General features: G+C 37.9%; 1 protein-coding gene across 1 annotated transcript in view; it reads right to left on the reverse strand.

Annotated features, from left to right (window-relative positions):
• The window catches only part of sgcg (sarcoglycan, gamma), a 448,908-nt gene extending 422,988 nt beyond the window's left edge, over positions 1 to 25,920 (reverse strand). The window contains exon 1 of the mRNA XM_051927319.1: positions 25,616 to 25,920. The gene's annotated coding sequence lies outside the window, so the exon portion shown is untranslated. The remainder of the gene's footprint in view (positions 1 to 25,615) is intronic.
• Positions 25,921 to 27,112: the final 1,192 nt, after the last annotated feature.

Here is a 27,112-nt window from a genome sequence, read left to right on the forward strand (position 1 = left end):
AACATCTGTTACCCACTGACTCATAGGTAAGTTAGGATTCTTCCAATTAAGCAAGATAAGTCTACGTGCCAGTAGTGTAGTAAAGGCAATTACAGTTTGTTTGTCCTTCTCCACTTTAAGCCCATCTGGAAGTACACCAAACACAGCTGTTAATGGGTTAGGAGGGATTGTGACACCAAGGCTGTCTGAAAGGCATTTAAAGATTTTGGTCAAAAATGATGCTAATTTGGTGCAGGCCCAAAACATGTGGCCTAGTGAGGCTGGAATTTGATTGCAGCATTCGCAGGTTGGATCTTGCCCTAGAAATATTTTGACAATTTTAAACGAAAAAGACGCGCTCGATATACAATTTTGAGTAGAATAATTCTATGCTTTGCGCATATGGAGCTTGAGTGAATTCTGTGCATTGTCTTTGGACCGTGGGAGGAAACCAGAGCACACAGAAGAAACCCATGAAGACACGGGGAGAACATGTAAATTCCATGCAGGGAGGACCTGGGAAACAAACGCAGGTCTCCTTACTACATGGCAGCAGCGCTACCACTGCGCCACCGTGCCACACAGGAAAAATATTAATCTTAACAATGTTAATTCTTCCAGCTAAAATAAGATGAAGGGTGGACCATCTATGCAAGTGTTGCTTAATTGGTTCCATACAGACGGCAAAATTTTGTTGACAAAGAGCTTTATATTTACTAGTAATGTTTACCCCTAGGTATTTAAACTGATCTGCAATGATAAAAGGGAAGGTGTCCAATCAAATATTGTATGCTTGAGAATTCATTGGGAAGAGCACACTTGTGTTCAAATTGATTCTGAGACCAGAAATCTTTTGAAATTCTGTTAGTGGTGTTAGGACTGCAGGCACAGTATTTTGTGGATACAGTACCATAACATCTGCATATAGAGAAACTTTCTGTTCCAGTCATTCTCTGATAATCCTCTTTATCACAATAGCATTTCGACAATGAATTGCCAGTGGCTTAATGGCAATTGCAAAAAGCAGTGGTGACAAGGAGCATCCTTGCCTGGTACCACGCTCTAGTTTAAAGTAGTCTGAATTAAGCTTCTGGATTGGTATACAGTAGTTTGATCCATGCAATATGTTCAGGCCAAACCAATATATTATTATTATTTTTTAAACATGCACTGAAATGATTCCTTGTTTCTTGCCATTATTCACACACAATGTCTACCTATGTTGCCTGGCAATAAACTTCAAGTTCAGGTTTTATGACCCTCAACTATGATTTACATGTAACATTTTGGATTTTTTCATTATTCTGGTTTCTGACATTCTCACTACAATTCTCTACTTAATTCCTTGTCTGTATTTACTATATTTTGCTATTTTTTACTGTATTTGCAAGTTTTGGCCTTGGCTAATAATTTTTTTATGATATGTCTTCGGATTCCATTTCTATTCAGAAACATTGCTGCACTGTGCAGCAGTCTGCCACTCCCTACAAACAAAAAGTGTCATTTTGATATTCTCTTTTCCTGGAAATATCCTAATTGCTTTTGGTATACTTATGCATGCATACTTTAACCAGAAAATTAAATCATAATTGATGGCTGTGGATGACCTGGGAGTACTGAATATATAGTATAAGGACATTATCCCTAAGCATAAACTGAAATGAGACAATGGTCTCTGAGAATTATTGTGAGGAAAGATTTGACTAAGAGATACTAATGAGACACAGAAATACATAAAAGCAAGGAACCTGTTAGAATGAAATATGGGGTATGGAAGTTTAATATATAATAATCATTTACAATTTATTACAAGTATATTGTGACCACCACAATATATTGTGGTGCCATAGAGACAAACCAAAGATACAAACCCAAGATACAGCATAACACCAGACGTTTACTTGAATAAAATAAAATGTATTTAATCGCACCAAGCATCTCTTCAAAATCCTCCAGTATTCAGCCACATAAACAATAAAAATAAATTCCACAATTACACTGAGTGTTGTCCACTGCCTCCCAACTCTGTCTCAATTCAAGTGAGGAAGTAGGTTTCCTTTTGAACCAGATCAGGGAACTGGTTCCGGTCTCCCATCCAGGTCGTTCAGAGAATTTGGAAACCAGGGCAGTCTTCCCCTGGCAGCTCCCTCTGGTGGTCCCCAAAGACCCCAACAGGGCTGCATTTCCAGACTGCAGGTGTCCTGTCCGGGTTTAGCTCAGAGGGACACTGTCACTTGTCGTGTGGGGGAATGATCTGCTCCTGGTGAGCCTGTTTGCCTGCTCCTTCCATTATGGCCTCTTGGCCGGCATGAATTCTTCCTTTATCCTGGCCAGGATGCCTGTCCTTCCTCTCTGGCACTTACAATATATATGATGCCATAACAGAATGAGTTACTAAACACAAGGAAAATGAGTGAGTGTAACTCAAGCGTTAAATGCAACTTAAAGCTGAGGTCGCTGCCCTATTTTAGAGAAGCTACCAATAAAAGTGGTCAAGGTTAGAATTAGGTAAATTAGTAACAAACACCCCTCCAGAAATGGGGATAAACTGAAGGGAAAGCCCATACACCTCAAGATCAGTGGGAGAATCCACAAAACACCCCTCTTAACGAAGCAGTATTCAGAATAATGGGATAATTGACATTAGTCAGAAAATATTGGTAGTGTTATTTGATTGGAGGGGGTAATAAAGTTCTGCATATTAAGAGTCAGATGATGTGATGTATTATATGAGGTAATATAATCAGAAAAATATATAAAAACAACTGAGTTGTTGAATTGATTGCTCACTCCTGGGACTGAGACGTGTGCATAACTCTGTGCAAATAAAGAAATGTTCTGCATTCTCATCTGGGCTCAGTGACTGCTATTTTTGAAAATGAAGGAAAGTTTTTTCCATGACAGGATTACTGGCAACCAAACCTAAAGGATTAAGCAAGAGTGGAAATCTATAGCAGAAGGGAGTTTCAAAAACCTGAATGATACCTAACACTTGGCTTACTTGTGTTAGCCACTAGGGGGTGTACTGCCACCCTAACCCCCGATACAGACAGGCAGGACACAGCTTCAACTCACCACCCATGTTTATTTACAATCAAAAGTGCACAAACCATCAACCCCACACCAATATACAGTCTGTTCCCTTCCTTGCCGCCAGTCCATCCGACTCTTCCTCAGGCTTTGTCCACTCCTTCCTCCCGACTCTGGCCCCTCAATGGAGTGAGGCAGCTCCTCTTATTCAGGTCCCGGGGGTGTTCCAGGTGGAACATCAGTATTACCTGGAATCACTCCCAGGTGCGCCGGAGGTCCTCTACAGGGCTCTGCAACTCCCCTTGGTGGCCCCCACGGAACCCAACAGGGCTTCACTAAACTCATGCCTCTGCGGGAATCCATGGTGCCACAGCAACCCAGAAGGGCTGCCCTCTAGTGTCCCAGGGAAGGTGTTGCCTCATCAATGCCCTCTCCCCGGTCCTTCCACTTTGTTGGCGTCCCAGCCAGGTAGTGGCCGTGGCCACCCATCACATTTGATTTAGAAAGTAACTACCACTTTTTTTTTTATCCAGCCAGGGGATAGCGTTACCTGGCAAAATAGTTATAACAGATTTTTGTAGACAACATTGAAGCGGTGATCGCATCATATGATATGTGTTGCCTAAGCAAAACACAGGCAAAAAAAAAAAAAAAACTTTGACAAAATTAATAAAAGTTATTCCAAACCACTAAAAATAGTTTCTTTGTTGTGAAAAAATAGTTCAACACACATATAAAAACATGTAATTATTAAGTAAATTGCTTGATCTGTTTAGAGAATAATGATTTGATATTCTAGCTTTGACTTCTAATTCCTAATTCTGACTTCATATTTCTATTGACTCTTTGGTTTTGGTTGTCATTTTATTGTCCATCTGTCATTACTTATAAAGAGAAATGCCTTTTACTACCAATAAAACCATAACATAAAAACTTGAAATAGTCTTGGAAAACAATATGAATTATGAAATAGGAACTGTCTCTCCAAAGTATGACACCAGAAACATTTATTTAAAAAAAAATTTAAAAAAAAAACAATAATTTAATACTTGGGGATAACAAATTTAGGGGACTGACTGAGATTTTCTCATTAAAGCCAGCATGTATGGATCAATCAAAGAATAAATAGCTACACATCATAATCACAGTATAAGGAGCACATCTGAGAAACCATCAGATGCTGTACAATACAGTAATCCCTCCTCCATCGCGGGGGTTGCGTTCCAGAGCCACCCGCGAAATAAGAAAATCTGCGAAGTAGAAACCATATGTTTATATGGTTATTTTTATATTGTCATGCTTGGGTCACAGATTTGCGCAGAAACACAGGAGGTTGTAGAGAGACAGGAACGTTATTCAAACACTGCAAACAAACATTTGTCTCTTTTTCAAAAGTTTAAATTGTGCTCCATGACAAGACAGAGATGACAGTTCCGTCTCACAATTAAAAGAATGCAAACATATCTTCCTCTTCAAAGGAGTGCTTGTCAGGAGCAGATGTCAGAGAGATAGAGAAAAGCAAACAAATCAATAGGGCTGTTTGGCTTTTAAGTATGCGAAGCACTGCGGCACAAAGCTGTTGAAGGCGGCAGCTCACACCCCCTCCATCAGGAGCAGAGAGAGAGAGAGAGAGATAGAGAGACAGAGAAAAACAAACAGTCAAAAATCAATACGTGCCCTTCGAGCTTTTAAGTATGCGAAGCACCATGCAGCATGTCGCTTCAGGAAGCAGCTGCACAAAAGATAGCAACGTGAAGATAATCTTTCAGCATTTTTAGACGAGCATCCGTATCGTCTAGGTGTGCTAACAGCCCCCCTGCTCAATCCCCCTACGTCAGGATCAGAGAAAGTCAGCGCAAGAGAGAGAGAGAGAGAAAAGTACGTTGGGTAGCTTCTCAGCCATCTGCCAATAGCGTCCCTTGTATGAAATCAACTGGGCAAACCAACTGAGGAAGCATGTACCAGAAATTAAAAGACCCATTGTCCGCAAAAATCCGCGAACCAGCAAAAAATCCACGATATATATTTAAATATGCTTACATATAAAATCCGCGATGGAGTGAAGCCGCGAAAGGCGAAGCGCGATATAGCGAGGGATTACTGTATATGGTTATTTTTATATTGTCATGCTTGGGTCACAGATTTGCGCAGAAACACAGGAGGTTGTAGAGAGACAGGAACGTTATTCAAACACTGTAAACAAACATTTGTCTCTTTTTCAAAAGTTTAAACTGTGCTCCATGACAAGACAGAGATGACAGTTCTGTCTCACAATTAAAAGAATGCAAACATATCTTCCTCTACAAAGGAGTGTGCGTCAGAGAGAGAGACTGTCATAAAGAGAGAGGAAAGCAAACAAATCAATAGGGCTGTTTGCCTTTTAAGTATGCGAAGCACTGCGGCACAAAGCTGTTGAAGGCGGCAGCTCACACCCCCTCGTCAGGAGCAGACAAAGAGAGAGAGAGACAGAGAAAAACAAACAAGCAAAAATCAATACGTGCCCTTCGAGCTTTTAAGTATGTGAAGCACGTGCAGCATGTCGCTTCACGAAGCAGCTGCACAGAAGGTAGCAACGTGAAGATAATCTTTCAGCATTTTTAGACGAGCGTCTGTATCATCTAGGTGTGCGAACGGCCCCCCTGCTCAATCCCCCTACGTCAGGATCAGAGAAAGTCAGCGCAAGACAGAAAGAGAGAAAAGTAAGTTGGGTAGCTTCTCAGCCATCTGCCAGTAGCGTCCCTTGTATGAGATCAACTGGGCAAACCAACTGAGGAAGCATGTACCAGAAATTGAAAGACCCATTGTCCGCAGAAATCCGCGAACCAGCAAAAAATCCGCGATATATATTTAAATATGCTTACATATAAAATCCGCAATAGAGTGAAGCCGCGAAAGGCGAAGCGCGATATAGCAAGGGATTACTGTATAAACTGGCTTTGTGTGTGCGAATATACACTAGATGCGTGAGTAAATATGCTGGTTGGTTCCTGCTGTGTTCCTTTGATGCTAGAATAGGATCAAACCACCACAAATCAGTATTGGAACAAGTAATCAAGTTTACGGTCACAGTAGAACCAAAGTTTATCTTTGCAGCATCTGGAAAAAGTAAGGAAACAAATATTGAAGAAAATAGGAATGGGCTAAAAATGCAGCAAAGGCTCATTGCTAATTTATAGCGAGTCAAGTACAGAGATGCAAACCAAAAACTCGCTAATTAATTTATCAATAACTAGGAACCAGCACAAGCAAAAGAATTTATTTTCAAGCTGCACAGGGTCACTAGGAGCTGGGCTCTACAATGAATGAACTTAAGATTCAAGGCAGAAACCATTCCTGAGAGGAACACTATTCAGATGTAAGCTGCACTACACTAACATGCAGTAGCACTCGTCATACCAAACCAATTTTGAGTTATTAATCACTCTAGAAGCTTTTCATTAGGGTCCAGATGTACAAAGTTGCTAACACTAAATTCTGTGCTGATATGCTTGCATCCAATATCATAATGCTTTTGCAGAAGAATGTGTATGACCTCACAAAACAATGTACAGTAGCCTGAAGTTGGAGGATATGGAATACCATTGTACCATTAACATGGCAAGCAGCATAGGCACATGCTGAAAGACCCATTCTTTAAAGAAAACAGAAAATACAAAAGTGCAGCCCCTCACTCTTGAATGGATTTTACAGATTGGCCTTACTCTGATAGAGATTTAAGAGCCAAATAAATATACTGTACTGAAGTTGTCTGGGGTTTGGGGCAGAGTGTGGCAAGGAGACTCAGCTGGAAGGTAGATAAGTGTGAGAGCTGCACCACTTGGGACCAAGTTAAACACCTGAACAGTCAGAGCCAGAAAGGCAGCAGTTGTTTTTGTTTCCTCCATTTTATTATTTGTTTTGTATTCTAACCGTATTTATTCCTGGCTTGTATTTGTTTGGTTAATAAAGGCATCAAACTGCTTTGTGTTATTCTGTTTGTGATTGGTTACTACATGTTCCCAATCAGTCAGTTAAATAAATTTTATTTATATGTGTTCAAACAAATATACTTTTTTAGCTTAGATTCTAACATTGAAAGTGCACCAGAATATCAAACCTCTATTGGAAGGCTATTCCATAGACAGGGTGTTTTATAAGCGAATGCATTATTTCCAGTGTGGCTTTCTTTATCATAGGTTTTACAAGATATTCTGCTACTTGATATCAAAGCAAGTTAGAGGGTTTTTAAGTAATTAGAAAGTCAGAAGGTCACTCAAATACTGAGGTCCAAAACCATGCAACCTTTATAAGTGAGCAGCAATATCTTACAATAAACATGGAATTTTGCACTGACCACTCATATCAGATTTGATGGACCACTTGTGGAATAGCAGGTCCGTGGCTGGAAAATTAGTGGCCCGTTTTTAAATAAATAAATAATTGAATTGCTGCCACGATCTCCGTGGATGTGTGTGCACAGCTGAGGGAGGTGGGTGAGGTAGTTGAGGCAAGACACACCTGCTCGTGAGAGTGTGGTCTGTCTCAGTTGCTTCATTGGTTTTCTGCAGTGAACAATTAAGGCGCTGCATTCACTGAGGCATATAAGGGGGAGCGGGCATGAACAAAAGGGGGATATGAAAAAGTGAATGGGAAAGATAAATGACAGAGATTAATAAACAGGGAAAAGTAGGGCAGGAGCAAGCATGAGAGCCAGTGCTAAAAAAAAGGAAGCAGGCGGACGGGAATGGGGACCCAGGAGTTTGTGGCTGACACTTAAGGGGGCTGCGGGTTGCTCCGGATTCCAGGCTGCAACTTATTCCAAAGGACTCGCCACATAAGTCCAGGAAGGCAGCGGGAGTCAGAGAGTGAAGGCGCGGTGGCAACTTGCCATTGGATGGGCGACAGAGACACAAGAAGGACAGAAGGGTGACTGTGCCTGTTGGATAATGTCTCTCTGGGCTGTGAGACCCAAACAGGATAAGCTAGATGTCAGTTTTCAAAGGTTTGCACCAGGGCTTATGTTTTTATGGACAGCTTCCTGCCAAGTAATTTTAACCTCTGTTTTATTGGATTTTTTAATGGATTGTTTTTAACCCCCACCACAACCTTGATTTTTATGGTTTATTTATTTATTGAACATTTTGGATCACTGCACTGTTTTGGGACACTTTGGATTCTTCTAATAAAAGCACTGTCACGTATGCACCTAACCCTTGTTATGTTTGTGTGTGTGTGTGTGTGTGTGTGTGTGTGTGTGTGTGTGTGTGTGTGTGTCCTCATCTGCCAGGCCCATTCCTCAGGTACGTTATCAGTGGTAGTGGGTTCAAGAGACTCCCCAGAAGGCAACAAGCGCATGGGGCTGACCCGCACCATCATACCACTCATGGGTAACATGAGGTGGTGGCATCCTGAGAAAAACAAAGCTAATTCCTGAACACTCCCTAGGTAAGGTACAAGGTAAAATCAGGGAGGTCAGTGACCTCTGTACAGACAAAGTCAAAGAAACCAATACACCTGTACAGACAAAGTCAGAGAAACCAATACACCACACGGTGGAAATGACTGTACCTTCCCAAGATGCTCAAAAGTCCAATTTCCATTATTCCCCTGGAGATTGTTCCAAATCTGCTTTAACTGTGCAGGCAGAGAAAACTCCAACCTCACATGATCAGACCAGACATTCCAGCCTTCTTTTGAAAAAAGGAATGACTTTTCTAATCATGTACATAGGACAGGTAAGTCCATTAAAATACTCTCACCTGATCCAAAAACCACAGTAAAATTCTTCCTGAATGATAAGGAGGCATGACTGTGTATTATTTATTCAAGGCCAATAATCAAAAAAATGCCCAAAAGCTGGAGGGACTGATGCAGTTCTTAATCAACTTAAACTTAAAGTGGTTCAGGCTATAAAGACTGTAATCCTGCAAATGAAGGTAGTGGTAAAATTTCCTGCGTATGCTATCAAGGACTGTCTTCACAATTTGGAAATAACCCATGTGGACAAAATTAATAAACAGATAGATACTTTATTTGTTCTCAAAGGGAAATTTAAATTTTACAGAAGCTCCAAAATAAATCAATAAATATAAGGAAGCAAACAATAGCCACCACCCACCCGTCACAGGTTTATATTTAAAGTCATTAATATTTGGATAGAGCAAGTCTAGCTTGTAGTATCCACGAATGGAACATGCTTAATAAACACTTGATTCCTCGTCTGAAGTCACCAACATTCAGAATAAATCATCATTAAGATTTTGGTACAGAGTGAATCATTTATGTTGCCAGCCAGGATGATGTAGCTTTACTTTCCTGAGCGGTGACATGGACAAATTCAGTCCACATTTCAATATCTTGATCACACATTTTAGTTTTTATTGTACTGTGCTCCCTTTTTCACCATTGCACATTTACAAAATCTCCAGTACCCCTTTTTCCACTCAGTCTGATGAAACCCATCCAGCAATAAAATAGCATCTGAAATAAGAGGTTTAAGCTGGATCTCTGCAGCACACAAAGTATTACAGTACCTAAACTTGCTATAACTCACTATGAGATATAACAGTTCAGACTACATGTATGAAAGCAATAGAACAATCCTTTTCACTTTGTTTTTATTCTTGTGCCAGATCTTTGCCTCTTCCATCTCCAGATGAGCTTGTAACTTTTATTCTTGCTCTGGATATTCGCTGTTTCACATTAACGTTCAGCATAACGGGGTTCTTTAGGCCGAGGTGATTTCAGTGCTTCCAGGTGATTACTGAAATATATCCAATTTTACATTCATCAGATTCACTTACATTCTAAGATATTATATACAAAGGCAGCAATCACATCTTCTAAGCTCACTTTGTGTCATTTCTCAAGCTTGTAACTTGTCTGAGAGGCAGTTGAGTTGGGCTGGTGTACAGGTCTGCGTTGATAGCAACATTTTTTAGTTTAGTTTGAAAATGAATTAAAAATGTATACTAACAAGCCAGGGGCCAAATCTTAAAATTAATAATTAATAACATTAATTAATTGAATTAAAAACATTAATAATTCTAAAAAAAAGAAGAATATGTGGAAGTAGTGGTTACAAGTAATTGATTTGTACTATATACCATACAACACACAGCAATCCAGTACAAGGGTTTTTTGTTTTTTTTAATCAAAGTTATGGGAACTAAGTAGCACTACCCTCAACACAGTGGTCTCATGACCAGCATCAAATGTTATTATCAGTTCCAGCATTAGGAGAGAAATGGAAGCCTATATATAAAAGAAATAGAGGCCTGTATGTTCTATATGGCAATTTATTAGTTAGTCTGGTTGTGTTTAGGCAGGCACAAAAACAGCATAGTCTTTTGTTATTTTCTTTCCTTTCTTTTTTCTTGTTTCTTTAATTCCCCAACCCCCACCCCCTTGTATGTGTTAATCTGGAGTAATAAATTATCCTTTCCATCCCATATGACTATACTGGTGTCTTTCTGGATATGGAGTTTGCTCCATAGTGCCCCAGTTCTGTCACAAAGAATAAAATTAATGCTCATGGATATGCAAATATATAGCTAAATACAAAGCAAATTAAAGATAATAAATTACTTTTTAAAATTTTACATCACATATTTAATAAAATCATTTTTTCATTTAATAAACACTGCAGTGGGTTGGCACCCTGCCCGGGATTGGTTCCTGCCTTGTGCCCTGTGTTGGCTGGGATTGGCTCCAGCAGACCCCCGTGACCCTGTGTTCGGATTCAGCGGGTTGGAAAATGGATGGATGGATTTAATAAACAAATTGTTAAAATGGTATATGTATTCATTTGATCAAAACACTTGGCCACACATGGGCATTGGGGGGGGGGGGTCCCCTGACAAGCTCAACTGAGGTAAGCACAACCATTCTGGGGTTAGAGGAGGAGCTACCACTACCGGTATCCTCTTATTTTTCTTCAGCCCAGAGAAGAAGCCCAGTGAGGGCACTTCCGCCCAGCCATGACATCCTGGAGCAAGTCCTGCCCCTTCCAGCTATTCCATCATAAAAACTGGTGACCTACGAAGGTGTCTGACTGCCAACTGGGACCCAAGTCCTAAGACAGAAAACTGAGAAAGAAGAAATTGCAGAGAGCACAGCTGGCTGATATTTTTATCAGCAACTTTTAGTTGTGCATTGCACACGTTTTCCTTTTATCTTTAAATACAAATAAACATGGTTACTGGGGATCTACCTCAACATTTCTTTCTGCTTCTGGCAGAGTAAAATGTCACTGTTTTTGAATGATAAAAATAAAGTTAGAAGTTAAAATATCAGTCTCAAAAAAGATGTATTTGATATAAACAACTAAAAAAATATGTAATAGCAACAGATGAAAGCTAATGCACTTTGCCCACAGCAAACTGTGAAGTTAGAGGACATACTGTAAAGGGAAAAGCCAATCAACTCTGTTAATTTATAGCACAATAGTGAAGGGTCCTTATGGCTCTCTAATAATGTAAGTGTATTTCCCTGAATATCCACTGAACATTTTAGAATGCAACTTAAGTAGAAATACATACAATCAATTCTGAAAGACCATGTTAATCCGATGTTGAAGGATTTTTGTGTCATTAGTATTATAACTTCCAGTAGTACAACGCACCATCCATAAGATAATGGTGTACATTAAATCATTTAAAACGTATGCTAGTTAAACTTAAGTGTGATTATGGACATGCTCTGAGAAAGTATTTTACACCAGAAAATGGAATTTCTCATAGGACAATGGTGCTGCATTCCTACAATATGTTCCAGACACTTGGCAAATTTACATCAGGCATTGATGAAACTGTTCTGATTGCTTTAACACTAACACAAACTTTCAGTGTAAAATGGGGAAAAAATCCAAATAATGAAAAGTTCCATGTTGAATAACTTCACAAATTTCCTACTGCAGCCTCACTGAAAATTAAATTTAGATCACGATTAATCATGTGTTAGAAACAGAATAATTTTCTAGTTTTATTATCTATACTGATAAGCATTATAATATTTCAAAATAAATAGGACAATAAATATCCATGCTAATAAGTGTTAATGATTAAAACACAATTAAATTCTATTGTATATATGCAATGAAATCTCTTTGAAAAATAAAAAAACTTGTTTTTACTGATGCAGTAAATAGATAAAATACTGTATCTTGAATTGTACCAGACAACATTTATTAGCAGAACTGATGAAAGATTTATTCACAGAAAAAAATTTCTAAGTAATTACTCAGAAGACTATTTCCTAGCATCACATTATTCTCTTAAATTAAACTCTCACATTTAATGAAAATAATTAATCATTCATATTACACCATTGTTTTAAAATATGTACCAGCCTTTCATAGCTACAACTATACTACCATTGGAATTAATGATATTAATCATATTTTTTATTAAGCAACTGGTCACAATTAAAAATTTAAACATTTAATTTAACTTTAATATTGAGTCTAGGGGTCTTTACAAATTGATCTCTCTCATTGGTCTTACAGATCATTCACATATAAAGAATATTCGTAATACTTTCATGTACAGTAGTTCTTAATTTCACATGGTTTGTATAAATAAGGTGCACCTCAATCCTAATGTACATATTTTAACCATATTTATAAAACACAGATGTAACATTGCACCAAAGTCAATTCCAGTAAGAGAATGGTAGAATAGTAACATTCCTATTGCCATGATGTAACTATATTCCTGCTTTTTGTTTGTGATAGATTTCCTACAAGTATCAAATATTTATTTTTTGCCAATTTTATAAAGAATTTACCCAAACCAAAGCTGCCTTTCTCCTAATTCATCTGTAAAATTAAACCAATCGTTTGACATTCATTTACTGCAGCAGAAAACTTAGAGGTCATTCAGGGATTCAGTCAGCCCCCAGGCTTTATCACAGAGAAATAAGGTCAAATATGAAGGAAAAGCTAGTAATGTAGCATAGACAGAAGACTTACATTTGGCCGTCCCTATGAAGGTTTTTGTTTAAAAGGTGCTGATGTATTTCTAATATTTTTACGAAGGACTGATGACATACAGTGGCAGCCTCACTGTATGTCATTTTAACCTTAGGGTGCTATAAAAAACATTACATGACAGTAAGTCATAAAGTAGCCAGAGTATAAATTATTTATAAAAATGAATAGATAAGTACTACAGAGTTTACTTGACCATAATTTTCTATAAAGTCACCAAGGTTATCACACTTAGTTCAATGGTCACGTGCCTGTTTGTTTAATGTTGTCAGCAGCAGTGAACATGAATGGAACTGCTAGTCTTATTTTTGTTCTTTACATTAGTGACAACTGTTCTATTGTCTGTATCAGAGAGGAACAATTTTTAATGCGTCAACCACAATTTATTGTGAAAATAAACTTAGGAGACTTTACAGATGAAGATTTGTGTGATTTAAGTTTGACCTACATTGACAATGTACCTTAATTGATCCAAATGTTGATCCAGATTTGTTCTTGATGATTTCTTAAGTTCTGTAGCAGATAAGTATGTTCTGTTTAAAAAATAAATATTGTCCACAACTTACTACTGAAATGTCTGAAATTATCTACAACAGAAACTTGAAAATGGAAACTACAGAGTACACTGCTTCTATTTCTGACTGGCAAACCTTTTGTCCATTAAGAAACAGGTTTGAACAACCAGGGCTGATGTATGCTATTCTGCCACTCTAAGCAAAACATAATTAGTGCTCAGCCTTCTGAATCTGCAACATTACAAAGTCATGAAATAATACACAAAAGCTATATGTGCTCACACACATTCAGAGTAAATACTACAGTGTTTCCTTTTTTCAGCACTTCCATTTTCAACACTCCCAGTAGGCTATAGGACACACATTGAGGCCAACTTGAGCTCTGCAAGATTTCTGAGGCTTTAATGACAGTTTTATACATAAATTCTCTCTCAAGCACATGCACATCAAAAGACACAAACTGAAAGTCTATAAAGAAAATGTTTCTACACAAACCAGACTAGTAGCATACTTCAAAAAGTAAAAACAGAATTATCATATTAATTAACACACTACATTAATTACACTTACTTTACAGATGTGTGCATTCTAGACAAATTATCTGAGCCAGTGCATGCTCTATAGAAAATGTTACTGTCTTTTAAAAATGTGGACGTATATTTTTTTTTGCGGAGTGGTGGCTTTGAGGCTAGGGATCTGCACTGGCAATCGGAAGGTTGCCAGTTCGAATCCCGTAAATGCCAAAAGGGACTCTGCCTTGTTGGGCCCTTGAGCAAGGCCCTTAACCTGCAATTACTCCGTCCTGGGTATGACGTTAATCTGCATCCATCCCTGCATGTAGGCCCTCCAACCTGCAGGGAAGAACTTGGTGGTTGGTGGCAGAATTGGCACTCCAGCCACCATAAAAACCTCACACTGTTCCACTCCATCTGAACTAGTGTGGTGCTGAGGTGTCACCCATTGCATGGCTGCACTCGGGTCCTAATCTGGATCCTGAGTTGGTTTGTCGTGTGGTGGGTGCGGCAATGCGCTATACCAACCCATGCTCCTAACCTCTCTCTACTCTCTCAGCTTTAGTTTTGAGAGGATATGTTCACCTGAAGCCACCATGATGGGAAGAGTGAGGTGCACTCTTAGGCCGGATTTATACTTCACAATACATGCTGCAGCAGACGCTCCAGCTAAGCAAGCATTTTCCTGTTTATACATGCGCGCGTACTTTACAGAAATTTGGAGGAATCCACCAGGTGGCAGTGTGAGATATCATCACGGTGAGAACAGGTTTGGCTTTGCTGTGTTGTGAATTGCCTGGAACACCCATTAAATTCCGATGACACCCTACCGCAATATCTCTGAAAAGGATGTTTAATGATTAAATCCATCAATCCAAGGAGTTGTCCATTCCAGCAAGCATTGGGCACGAAGCTGAAACAATCCCTGGATGGGCATCAGCTCATCACAAGGTGAATACATGCACTCACATGCACTAGCATCATTTTAGTGCCACCAAATCTGCATATCTTTGGAAGGAAACCAGAGCACACTGTGGAAACCCAGAAGGAAAACATGCAAACTCCAGGCAAAGAATGCCAGCGAAGTGACTCCCTGCAAGACAGCAGTGCTACTGCTCTGCCACTGTGTCACCCACATGTGTGTAATTATTAACAGTATTCATTATTTAAACAAAATTAACGATTTATCTGTAAAATGTAACATACATACTTTAATGCATTTCATCATGAAAGTGAAATCAAGTATAAATCTTAGGATTCTAAATGTGCAGAGAGTTGGAATATCATACATTTAATGTGTTCTGAGTGGCGATCTATTGGTTTGCTGCTGCTGTCAGGTCCAGAGGAAGCCCTACAAAAAAAAGACGGCACAGAAGACGGCATGTGAGACTTTTAAAAATGTATTGTGTCATTACGATCAGGAATATGCGGCGCTTGGATATAAAAGCACCATGAATGCATTTGTATGTCGGCATTTTACTTCACCACATCAAACTATTCATCAAACATTGAAGCGCACACATCGATCTTGTAGGATCCGCAAAGAGGCTTTCTGTCACATGTAGACAGTAACCAGAGACTCTGATGTCACATTCCAACATTTAGCATACTGCGCCCCCTGACTTTTTGCTGGTACTGCAACTCGCGCAAGCGTCACGTTAATTTCTGAGGTCCTGCTCAGAGGACGCGTCAAATGAATGCTGAGAATGACTGGCAGCCATGATGCGGGCGGGTACACGTTCTGAGCATGAAGTATAAACAAGCCCTTACTGCTACTTTCTGAGAAGTATTGTAAGAATGAACATTTGTGTTTTGGAGTGCCTGCTCTTTGTATTTGTTTTAGATCAACAAAATCTCACATTATTGATCATAACTGGCACCACTGCCATAGTGTCAGGGGTGGATGGCACATGCGGGGACACAATTCTCTGCCATTCTACACAATTAGAGAGAGCTTGGTAGGATGATGTGCTCCACCATCAAATTTAAAGTGGTACATTTGGCCACGCTTGTTCAAGAGCAGCCCTATGCAGTAGCCTGGTTTGCCTGTATGAATAGACTAAACTCAAGCTCAACTGAGTAGGAAAGCTGAAATTATAACACAGATTGTTTGGCTGGCTATAAAGCAGATTCTGCCACATTTTAGAAAATAATTAAATTGTTCAGCTATAAATTTACTATGTAATAACATGCTACTGTCGGTGTCTGTGTCCATTCCCTCCAAGCAATCTGATTTGTCAGTTTAGCTTGGGTTTGATTGGTCAGTTTCACTTTGGCTACTCATACAAATGCAATTGAGACAAGAAATGCCAAGAAGGACAGACTAAGACACAGAAAGATACAGAGGAAAGGCATAGGAGAAAAGTTGAGAATTAGCTTCAATGACTGGCAGTATTCGCAAGAATGTAAATGATGTTTTCATAGTGGGTAATGGGAGCCCATTGGGGGGTAGTCAAAAAGAAAGACAGGAGGTGAGCAAGGCACCTCAAAATGATAAAATATAACAAACAAGCTTTATGGGAATGCAATTGAGAGGAGATGAGCCGGACAAGACAGGTTGAGACACTTAAGGATACTGAATAATGAAGTAAAATGAATGCTGAGCATCAAGCATCAAATATCAAGTCTTTTTTTTATTTATTCTATTACCTGTCTCTGACAGGTAACTTAGAAAGTGATTTATAAATGATATATAAAGTCCCTGATGTTTTATTTTCTACCAGCACTAGGGAATACATTGGTCCTCACCAGCTAGGTCCAGATCCTCTACTCTGGCAGCTAAAAAATATATGATGTTTTTAATCTAAAATATTAGGTTATTCCTAGGGTTTGGACAACACCATATGTTCTAACCCATAACAGTGAAACTGTATAGAGTTAAATAATTATAGATCAATTTCTAACCTTTCTCGCATAGCTAAGTCCTTACAACAACTGATACATTTCAGGCTCCCCTTAAACATTTATTAGCCAGGATAGCTACAGCACCACACTGAAAATAAATTATTTTGCACGCTTTATTGATTTATGCAAAAGCATGGATATCTTCTTTCTCTTCTTTCAGCTTCTCCCATTAGGGGTTGCCACAGTGGATCATCTTTCTCCATATCTTCCCGTCCTCTACATCTTGCTCTGTTAAACCCATCCCCTGTATGTCCTCTTTCACTCCATCCATAAAGCTTTTCTTAGGCCTTCCTCTTTTCCTCTTGCCTGGCAGCTCAATCCTTAGCATCCTTTTCCCATTATACTTAGCATCTCTTCTCTGCACATGTCCAAACCCACGCAATTTTGTCTCTCTGACTTTGTCTTCAAACTGTCCAACCTGAGCTGACCCTCTAATGTACTCGTTCCAAATCCTATCCATCCTCATCACATCCAATGCAAATCTTAGCATCTTTTAACTCTGCCACCTCCAGCTCTGTCTCCTGTATTTTGATCAGTGCCACCATCTCCAAACCATATAAGAAAGCTGGTCTCACTACCGTCCTGTAGACCTTCTCTTTCACTCTTGCTGATACCCGTCTGTCACAAATTACTCCTGACACCCTTCCACCCATTCCACTCTGCCTGCACTCTCTTTTTCACCTCTCTTCCACTATCCCTGTTACTCTGTATTGTTGATCTCAAGTATTTAAACTCATCTACCTCTGCCAACTCTAATTCCTGCATCCTCACCATTCCACCAACCTCCTTCTCATTTACACACGTGTTTTTTCTTGTTCCTACTGACCTTCATTCCTCTCCTCTCTAGAACATATTTCCACCTCTCCAGGGTTTGCTCGACCTGCTCCCTACTCTCGCTACAGATCACAATGTCATCAGCAAACATCACAGTCCATGAGGACTGTCAACCTGTCCATCACCATTGTAAATGAGAAAGAGCTCCGAGCCGATCCCTGGTGTAATCCCACGTTGAATGCATCTGTATGCAAAAGCATTGATATAGTGTCACAAAATGATCTGTTAGAAAGGCCTACTAATATTGGTCTTGCTGAGAACATGTGCTACTGGATTTGTAGTTATCTTTGTAACACAACCCAATGTGCTGTCTCAGGAACTATTTAATCTCAATTAATTGAAATTACAAAGATGTAGTTCTGTTTCAACTAAATAGAAGTAAAAACTGTAAAATTCATCTTTATGCATAGTTTTGTATATGTCTTCATAAACTGTAAACTGTGTCATGTATGATTTTCAAGTCACATTCAACAGCATTTAAAACACCTTTAGACATAGGAAAAAGAAAGTACTGGGACCTCTTTTCTTTCTGAACACTTTATTATATTGTATTTTTAATTTTAAACTGGGTAAATTTTATATTTTTGCTCATTAATCTACTCCCAATGACTCATAATGTCAAAGTGTAAATGCTTTCAAAAAAGTTTGCAAATTCATTTAAAAAAATATAAATAAAATCTCTTATTCTTGTATGTATTCAGAACCTTAATTTAGTATATGTAGAAACTACTTTGGCAGTATTTACAACTTTTGAGTCTTCTTGAGCAAGTCTCCACAAGCTATGCACACCTAGATTTGGCCAGTTTAACACATTCTTCCTGACAGACCCTTTCAAGCTCTGTTAGACTGGATAGGAAGCATCTGTAAACTGCCATCCTGGACTTTATCTGGGCCATTCAAGGACAGTCAGAGGCATGTCCTGAAGCCACTCCAGCATCTTGGCTGTATGCTTTGGGTAGCTGTTGTGCTGAAAAATAAACCATTTGGAGCAGGTTTTCTTCAGGGACCTCTGTGTATATGGCTAGATACATCCCTAAATTCTAACCAGTCTCTCTGTCCCTGTCCCTGCCACTGAGAAGCCCCCCTCATAGTATGTTGCTCATCTACCATGCATCAATGCAAGGATGGTAATAGGCAGGTGATGTGTAGCAGCTGAACTTCACCAGATATAGTGCCTGGAGTTCTGCCCAAAGAGTTCCATTTTTGTCTCATCGGTACCAAAGAATTTTTTTCCTCACGTTTCCAGAGTCCTTTAACTATCAACTTTCTTTGGTCTGTCATATTTCTTGGCTTCCATTTAGTCTCTGCCAGAAACACATGATTGATCGAGTGCTGCTGAAGTGGTTATTCTTCTGACAGGTTCTTATATCTCAGCAATTCTGTTAGAGTGACCACAGGGTTATTGGACATCTCCCTGACCAAGGCACTTCTTGCCTGCTGAGTTTGGGAAGATGCTGGTTCTAATCGTCTTCCATTTCCCAGTTATTCACAATTATTGTGTCCACAGTGATTCTGGAAACACTTGACCTAATCTATGCCTAACCACAATTTTATCACAGAGATCAACTGAGAGTTCCTTGGCATTCATGGCTTGAATTTTTTCCTAACTTGCAGTCTGAATTGTCGGACATTAAATACCTGGGTGTGTGTCTTTATAAATGATGTCCAAGCAATTTGGTTTGCCACAGGTGGACTCCAATCAAGTTCTAGATACATCTCAGAGATAATTAAGGCAAATAGGAAGCACCTGACCAAACTTTGGAGTTGCCACAGCAAAGGGTCTGAATACTTACATGAGATTTCAGTATTTGATTTTTAAAAATTTACAAAGTTTTCAGAGAACATGTTCTCACTTTGTCATTATGGGTTACTGAGTGTAGTTCGATGGGCATAAATGTCAAAATTAACCATTTAAAATAAAATCAACAGTATGTAGAAAGTGAAGGAGTCTGAATACTTTCTGAATACATTGTAGATATACGCTTAAATTTTAAATGCAGGTAGAAGTAAATCATTTTTTCTTCCACTTACAATATTATTTATAAGTACTTGGAGGTTCAGACACTGAAAGGAACCTTTATTGAGCAGGTAAGCTTCTATTAGTAAATTAACATATGAATAGATGACAAGCTTTTTTAAAAATGCTCAAATTGATAAATTAGCAAAGAAACTAAAAATTTTGTAAGCAAGCTTTTATCCACAGAAATAGGTCATACTTTATAGTATAGGACAAAAAAACTTGTCCAATCTACTTTTGTTTCAGTTTTTGATTATGCTGGCATTATTTATATGAGTACTAAGTAAAGAAAACTGAAGTCCCTAAATACTATCTCAGTAACCCTCACTTCATTACTGAAGACTCTTAAAGGATATGCTCTGTACTTTTCAAGTTGAAGTTATTTCTTCATAAACATTGTATATATGCATTTCCCACACAAAACTGTGTTCCAAAGTCCAGCATTTTCTAAAAATTTTAAATAAATATCTTTCTCGCACTGGTGCTTTACAAGGGAGGCAATACAGCAAGAAGTACTACCAGAAAATAAAAAGCCTAAAACTTATCAAATATGTCCTCTTTGAATTTTGATAAGACGAAACATGCCTTCCGTATTTCCAATGCATTTTTGTCGCAACAAAAGGGATCAGGAAATAATCATAGCATATTCCTAGTACTAACTATCTCAAAGTAAGTATACCTTTTCGATTCACCTGTGTGAGTTCTCACATAAATATAGAAGGAAATCAAAACAAAACCAACCACATGGTATGAACAGTTTACTGTGATTTGGTCTTTTGAGAGGAATCCACTCCTGGTTGAAAGGTCATTACAGAAGACTACTGAGGTAACATGCATAGATGATTTTCTTTTTCAAATGGCTGAATCTCATAATATTGGTTTTTCTTTGGTCAAAAATGACAAGTATAAGCTATTTTACAATGCCTGTGTAATTGCAAGATGTGGGTCAATATTCGACAACTCCCTTGGCTTGAAAAATGGTCATGTTCAGTAAGTTTTAAGACTTGTTTTCCGGCAGCAGATGTGCCCTGTTAATTCCAATGTAAAAGGCCAGTGCAAACATGATTTTTTTTAAATGTATAGAAAACATTGGACTTTGGCACACAATTTTGCATACCAAATGCCTACAGTATATATTATGTTTGTGAAAAAACAACTTTGACTTCAAAAATACTATACATATCTTTTAAGGGAACCATCATTGCATACTTTATTTAACGGTGGGTTGGTCTTCCTTAAACCAAGAATGAATAAATCATTATCTTATATTTATTCACAAGACATTATGAGGCAAATTATCAATGCATATTACATCTTTTTTGTCAGTAAAGACTCTCATCCTACTTATGTATAAGATTATCCATACGGATGAAGGGTTATATTTTACTTGATTTTTTTTAATATCACAGACATTATTTCAGTTCAAGTATAATATGAAATTTTAAAAAATCAACAAAACTTCAACAAATGTTCAATTTATAGCTTTTTATGTCTAACTTTAATGGTCAAATTTTAAACAACTGAATATTTTTTAATAAGTTATCATCTGTGTTGTTTTAATATTGATGTACTGTGTACACAGCCCTATATGACAATCATATTGCTGTTTTTGCATCTAATTCAAAGTACTTGGTTTACTTCCTCATTTCACTCTAAAATTATCACTGTTTTCCACTTTTAAGAAAAAGCTCCATATTATACTACATGACCAATTCTTCTTCTAAAGGCCTGCAGCCTTACTTTCATTTTTTGTAAATGCCAATAAATAGTACAATATACAGTACTGAGTATACTATCCAGAGGATCCATGATATCAACTAAAACAAACTGAGTAACTTTTGTTAAAACGGTACAGGTAAACAAAAAAGGGTACCATTGTTATGATTCCTTATTTTCTTGGCTATATAACTACCTACAATTAGAAATGAATATAATTAACTTTATCAGACACATGTACTGTAACATACAATTAATTAAAGATCAACAATATCTTAAAGAAACAGCAATAGCATACTCGCTCAGCAACTGCTACATATAGGCCATCCCAATCAATGGCATATACAATACAATACTATGCTTCTTGCATGATATATATTGTTCACCACGGTTAGAACATGACATAATCTCACTTTTTGGAAGCATTGAACAAGTAACAGACCCAGCTAAGGAATATGTTGCCTAACAACTGATACAAGGTGAAACCTGAGCTAGTGAAAAAGGAATATTTACTCACCTGTAAAGAAGATTGTACAAGCTTGAATGTACCACTTATGAAATTTACCATTTTCCTTCCTCACTTTCAGTTTAATTTTCTGGAACGACTGAATTACGAGAATGCAGTAAGCAAATATGTTGGAAAACTAGAGATTCCATTAAAAGTAAAATGTCCCCCATCATGTATTGTCAAGTAATCTCCACATCAGCACGTTTTTTCCCCTTAGCTCTTAAGGAACTGAACTATAGAACATAAGGTTGAAGGTCTACTCATCACTGTCATTATACAGTATGACCTTCAGCATGTCATTTAACCTGCCCTGTGCATTTTATAAATCTTCAAACAACTATAACAGTGGCAACAACTAAAAAAACAGCTAAAGAAGGGTTAAAATCAAAAAGAACTACACAAGCATGGATGTCTGTTTTGGTGGATCTCTAGCCTCCAGAAAACAAAGAGGGGCCTCAAAAGGCTGAAAATGGCCCTGCTCACAAATTCAGGCAGAGATACCTTGCTTCAGTTATGTCATTTGTCACTAAATGTATATTATTATTTATGATGGAATTTTAAAAACATTTGATTTGATGAGAATGGGAATTACCTACACTCTTCAAAAACATACTTGAAATTGACATTTTCCAATAAAGGGGGCAATTTTGTCTGCTTAACAGTGCATTATTGGACATTCTCGAGTAAAGGAAACTTTTGGATTAAATATCTTTCCAAATTTTTATTTTTAAAATTTTCAACTGTGTATTCATTTCACCAACTTAATCAATGCAAAACTATTTATAGCACAACTTTATTGAGAGTAACAACAGGCACAAGGAAAGATCCTAGACTGGTTGAGATGGCTATATAATTTCCATCCATCCATTTTCCAACCCGCTGAATCCGAACACAGGGTCACGGGGGTCTGCTGGAGTCAATCCCAGCCAACACAGGGCACAAGGCTATATAATTTATTAATCTTAAAAAAAATGCACCATTACACTAGGGCACTTTCAGTTCTGTTAATTAGTCTGTATTCATGACTTTGTACTGTGAAAAGAAACCCATCTGAGCAAACCCCAAAAAGAAGGCACCTTAGCAGAAATATGGGGGAGGGCATACATGGCTAAACACTAAATCATCCTTACAAAATGTTGCTGTATGTGTTATTTTCTTTACTCCTAGCATATTTTTCAAAATGGCTTTTTATTTTCTTGCTGTCTTCCATTATGGAATGATAAACTTATTTTCATTGCAAAGTAGACACAGCGGACGGTTGGATTTGGACCTAAAATACAGACTTCAAGCGTATGAGGATTTTCAGTGTTCACCCCAAATTAATTTTTGAGACATGCCTATGGACAGTTTAATGGTACAGTACCTTGAATCACATGTTATTGTGCCATGTAAAACCTCAAATGACTATACATAGTAGTTGTAGAAATAGTATTGTCAAGTGTACAGAGTACTTTAAAATTAGAAGCCATATAACAACTAAACCTCCATTTATTAGCAGAAATTGGTACGTTACACGCATTTTTCTTAAGTGGTAAAACTTTAATTAATCCTAAATTCAAAGTGTTTTTCAAACTGAAAACTTCTATAAGAATTTTGCCTGCAAGGAGAATAAATTCAATTATTCCACTGCTGCCCTACTGACTACGGCCACTGACACCATCACACAATATTCTGTACTGTAGTCTTAATAAGAAACAAATCAGTACCATGCAGACAAGACAATCTGGTGCATCAAATGATACTTTGCACCAAAGTGCTAATGAGTTTGATATTAGTAACTCGGCTAATCAGCTGAAAAGAAATCAACTGAGATGCCAACCAAAAGGCAGTCAAAATGTGAAATCTAACAGAAAGGGAATATTTTAAAGCACAATAAAGCTATTTTATGACTGGTAACACACTACTGACATTAATTGAAGCTTTACATGTTTGGAACATTTGTTCTAGCAGGTATGTTTATGTTAACATTGTACATTATAAGAGGCAAAAAGTTTTTAAATTGATATACACACAATTCACTGATCTGCAAAAAAGTAAGATGAATCAATTGTGGCCTCCAGTGTTCAAGTTTGGAATATCATTTGGAAACCAAATGGTAAGCAGTCTGTAATCACATTTCAATTCAAGCAAGTTAAAACCTATCCAAGAGACTGTCGAATTCCAATAATGTCATCATAGTTGCAGTTTGTATTAATTGCACACACAATATCTATACAACTGTCCCAGAATTCCCACTAAATATTTTACATTTAATTTAACATTTAGATTCACTGTAATCTTTCTCATGCTTCTCAAATATTACTTTTCTGCTTGGTGACAGTTAAGTGATAAAATTTTTGCAACACATGTTCCTCCAGAGAATGATATGCTCGAATATTGAGTGGCTGGGATAATTGACTGCAAAGACACTGAAAGCATGCATAGCTATTTTAGATGCAATGTACATTTAGCCTGCCAAGCAACCAAGTGATATGCTACTAAAGCTAGAATTTGAGCGGCCTTTTTTCCACCTAATTAACTGCAATGTTCAGGTAGTGGCAGGGCATTATTATTGCTTTTAGCCAAAGTGAGTGAACTCTTTCTGGCCAGATAAGCGTAATTAAGTGAAAGATTATTCTGATATTGCCTATATTGGTCATTATGTGGAGTAATCTTTTATATACGTGTGTGATATTTTTTCCAATTGACTATGGAAATATTTTACTTCATTTTTAATGATGTTCATCACAAATCACACAATACAAAACCAGGGCTGCGTCTTAGTTTAAAGTATGTAAAAAAATGAATGTGTAAACATCCACATCTTTTACACTGTTTCATTGTGTGCTGCACTAGGAACCTTGGCAATGATCATATGAGAATATGTTTGAGAAGTAAATACTATTGGCTTGCTTTTCCTAATGCAATTGACTTCCTTTTGGCTAATGCGTTTTAGGTACAAACGGTCTTCTTCGTTTAATTCTGTCCATTTAATTAAATAAATAAATAAAACGTCCACAAACACAATATTTAAATTCGAGTGATGCCAATGGTAATTATTAACATGTACCCCTTTTATTCGAATGACACAACTTACTTTCTAACATTATGATCATGTGCTATACAATACATTACAGAGACTAAACTTGCTCATAATATCACATATCTGCATTTTGTTCTCATGATTGCACGCAATGCTTAATTACGGAGCACGATCCTATGAGTGAATGTGACAATTTACCACAAAATTTTCCACCTAACTATTATCAGGCCATCATCCACTCTGGACTTTTCAAAAATGTCTTTAAGAATTTTAGTTTAATTGTTTATTGACGTCGTCATACAAAAATACCACACATAATAACTAAGCACTTCCACATAAAAACAGTGTATAAATGGAAACACTTTTCATATATGAACTTTAAGTGTTTAACACTGGCGATTGTGCAATGTAGAAACAAAGAAAAGTAGATTTTAAATCAACTCTGTTATACTTGCCATTTTTAACGTAAAGCTTAATTTGATTAACCAACATTTCTACATTCTTAATGTAAAAAAAAGTATTCGTTAAGTTTCTCAAAATACCACATAAGCCAGCGATTATTCCAATAACACTAGTTTGTACAGTTAGAACTAAAGGTGAGGAAAGCTTACCTGTAAATCCAGGTTTGTCCGGAAAATGCGGCAGATCCCCTCTCTAAACCACACCAGCGACAAAGGTCCATTGGACACTCACGCATGAACTGACTTCATTAAACTTCTCCTCTCCCACTCAGCCCTTCCATTTTTGCAAGGTGTCCCGTTCAAAAGAGGCGATCCCAAGGCGGCACCACTTCCAAACGATGTCAAAACCTATTCGAGCAAGCAGACAGCGATATTCGAATGTATCTTCTGTTTGGAATGAAATGAATTCCCTTTTAGGTTATAAAAGAACGACGACGCTGAGTGACATCCCAGCTCAGGACTTCGTGGCGCATTGCCAAAGCATCACTTCTTGGAAATGCAGCCGCATCCCGAGCGCCCCTCTTCACAACGTATTTGACTGTAAGCAACCGTGCAACTTCACAGTAGCGACACGACACAACCGTGTTTATCCGAGACCGTCCCTGCAGCTTATGCTTTGTTTACCAATTTTACTTACAAATATAGTAAAAAAAAAAAATAGGGACAGCCCTACACTGCATGTATCAAACTAAAAGGTGCACTACTTCCACGTGAGAGACGAGCCGTATATACACTAATATTGGCGACATTTAGCTTTGTCCATTGTAACCCTTGCATTTTTAATTGAATGACATAGGCATGCTAGATTTTGTTAAGCGTGTTTTAGGCAGCATTATCATATCTTTTAATATATGAGCAAATGAATAAAAATTTTCAGCTGGTATGTATATATCTACTACTCATGACCTTACAATTAGATTACACAAACTCAGTAAATTAATGGACTTATGTTTCTGGTGTAATAAAATAAGTTTAAATGTACCCTGTATTGGCGTGCAATTTTCTGAAAGTTTAATTTATCGTGGGTGGCGCAGTAGATCGCTGCTTCAGGTTCGAATCTCGCGCCTTTGAATATTTTAGCCGTGGGTTTCCTTCCGAGTGATCTGCTTTTCCCACTACATCTTCAAAAGCGTTCTAGAAAGTTGATTCACTTCATCTGGCTATACCGTAGTTCTTTTCCAGGGAGAGACGTTACATCACTCATCCAAATGACTTCCTCTTCCTTGGATGACTGATGTAACGTATCTCCCTGGAAAAGAACTATGTCCAGATGTACAGAATCATCCATCCATTTTCCAACCCGCTGAATCCGAATACAGGGTCACGGGGGTCTGCTGGAGCCAATCCCAGCCAACACAGGGCGCAACTTTCTAGAATTTCCTTACCTGGATTATTGAGCAGGCATCGAGACACTTCAAAAGCGTGATTTAAGTTAACTAGCGGGGACTAAATTGACTCGTGTGTGAATGGGTATGTACATGCGCGCTGCGATGGACAGACATATTAAACAGGTTTTTATGAATTTGAATTAAATTTACGATGTACAGTAATCATATACAACGGTCTATCTATCTATCTATCTATCTATCTATCTATCTATCTATCTATCTATCTATTCATTTTCTTCTTCTTCTTCTTCCTCTTCAT

The sequence above is a fragment of the Erpetoichthys calabaricus genome, chromosome 4 (genome assembly GCF_900747795.2).
Source record: "Erpetoichthys calabaricus chromosome 4, fErpCal1.3, whole genome shotgun sequence".
Lineage (NCBI taxonomy): Eukaryota > Metazoa > Chordata > Cladistia > Polypteriformes > Polypteridae > Erpetoichthys > Erpetoichthys calabaricus.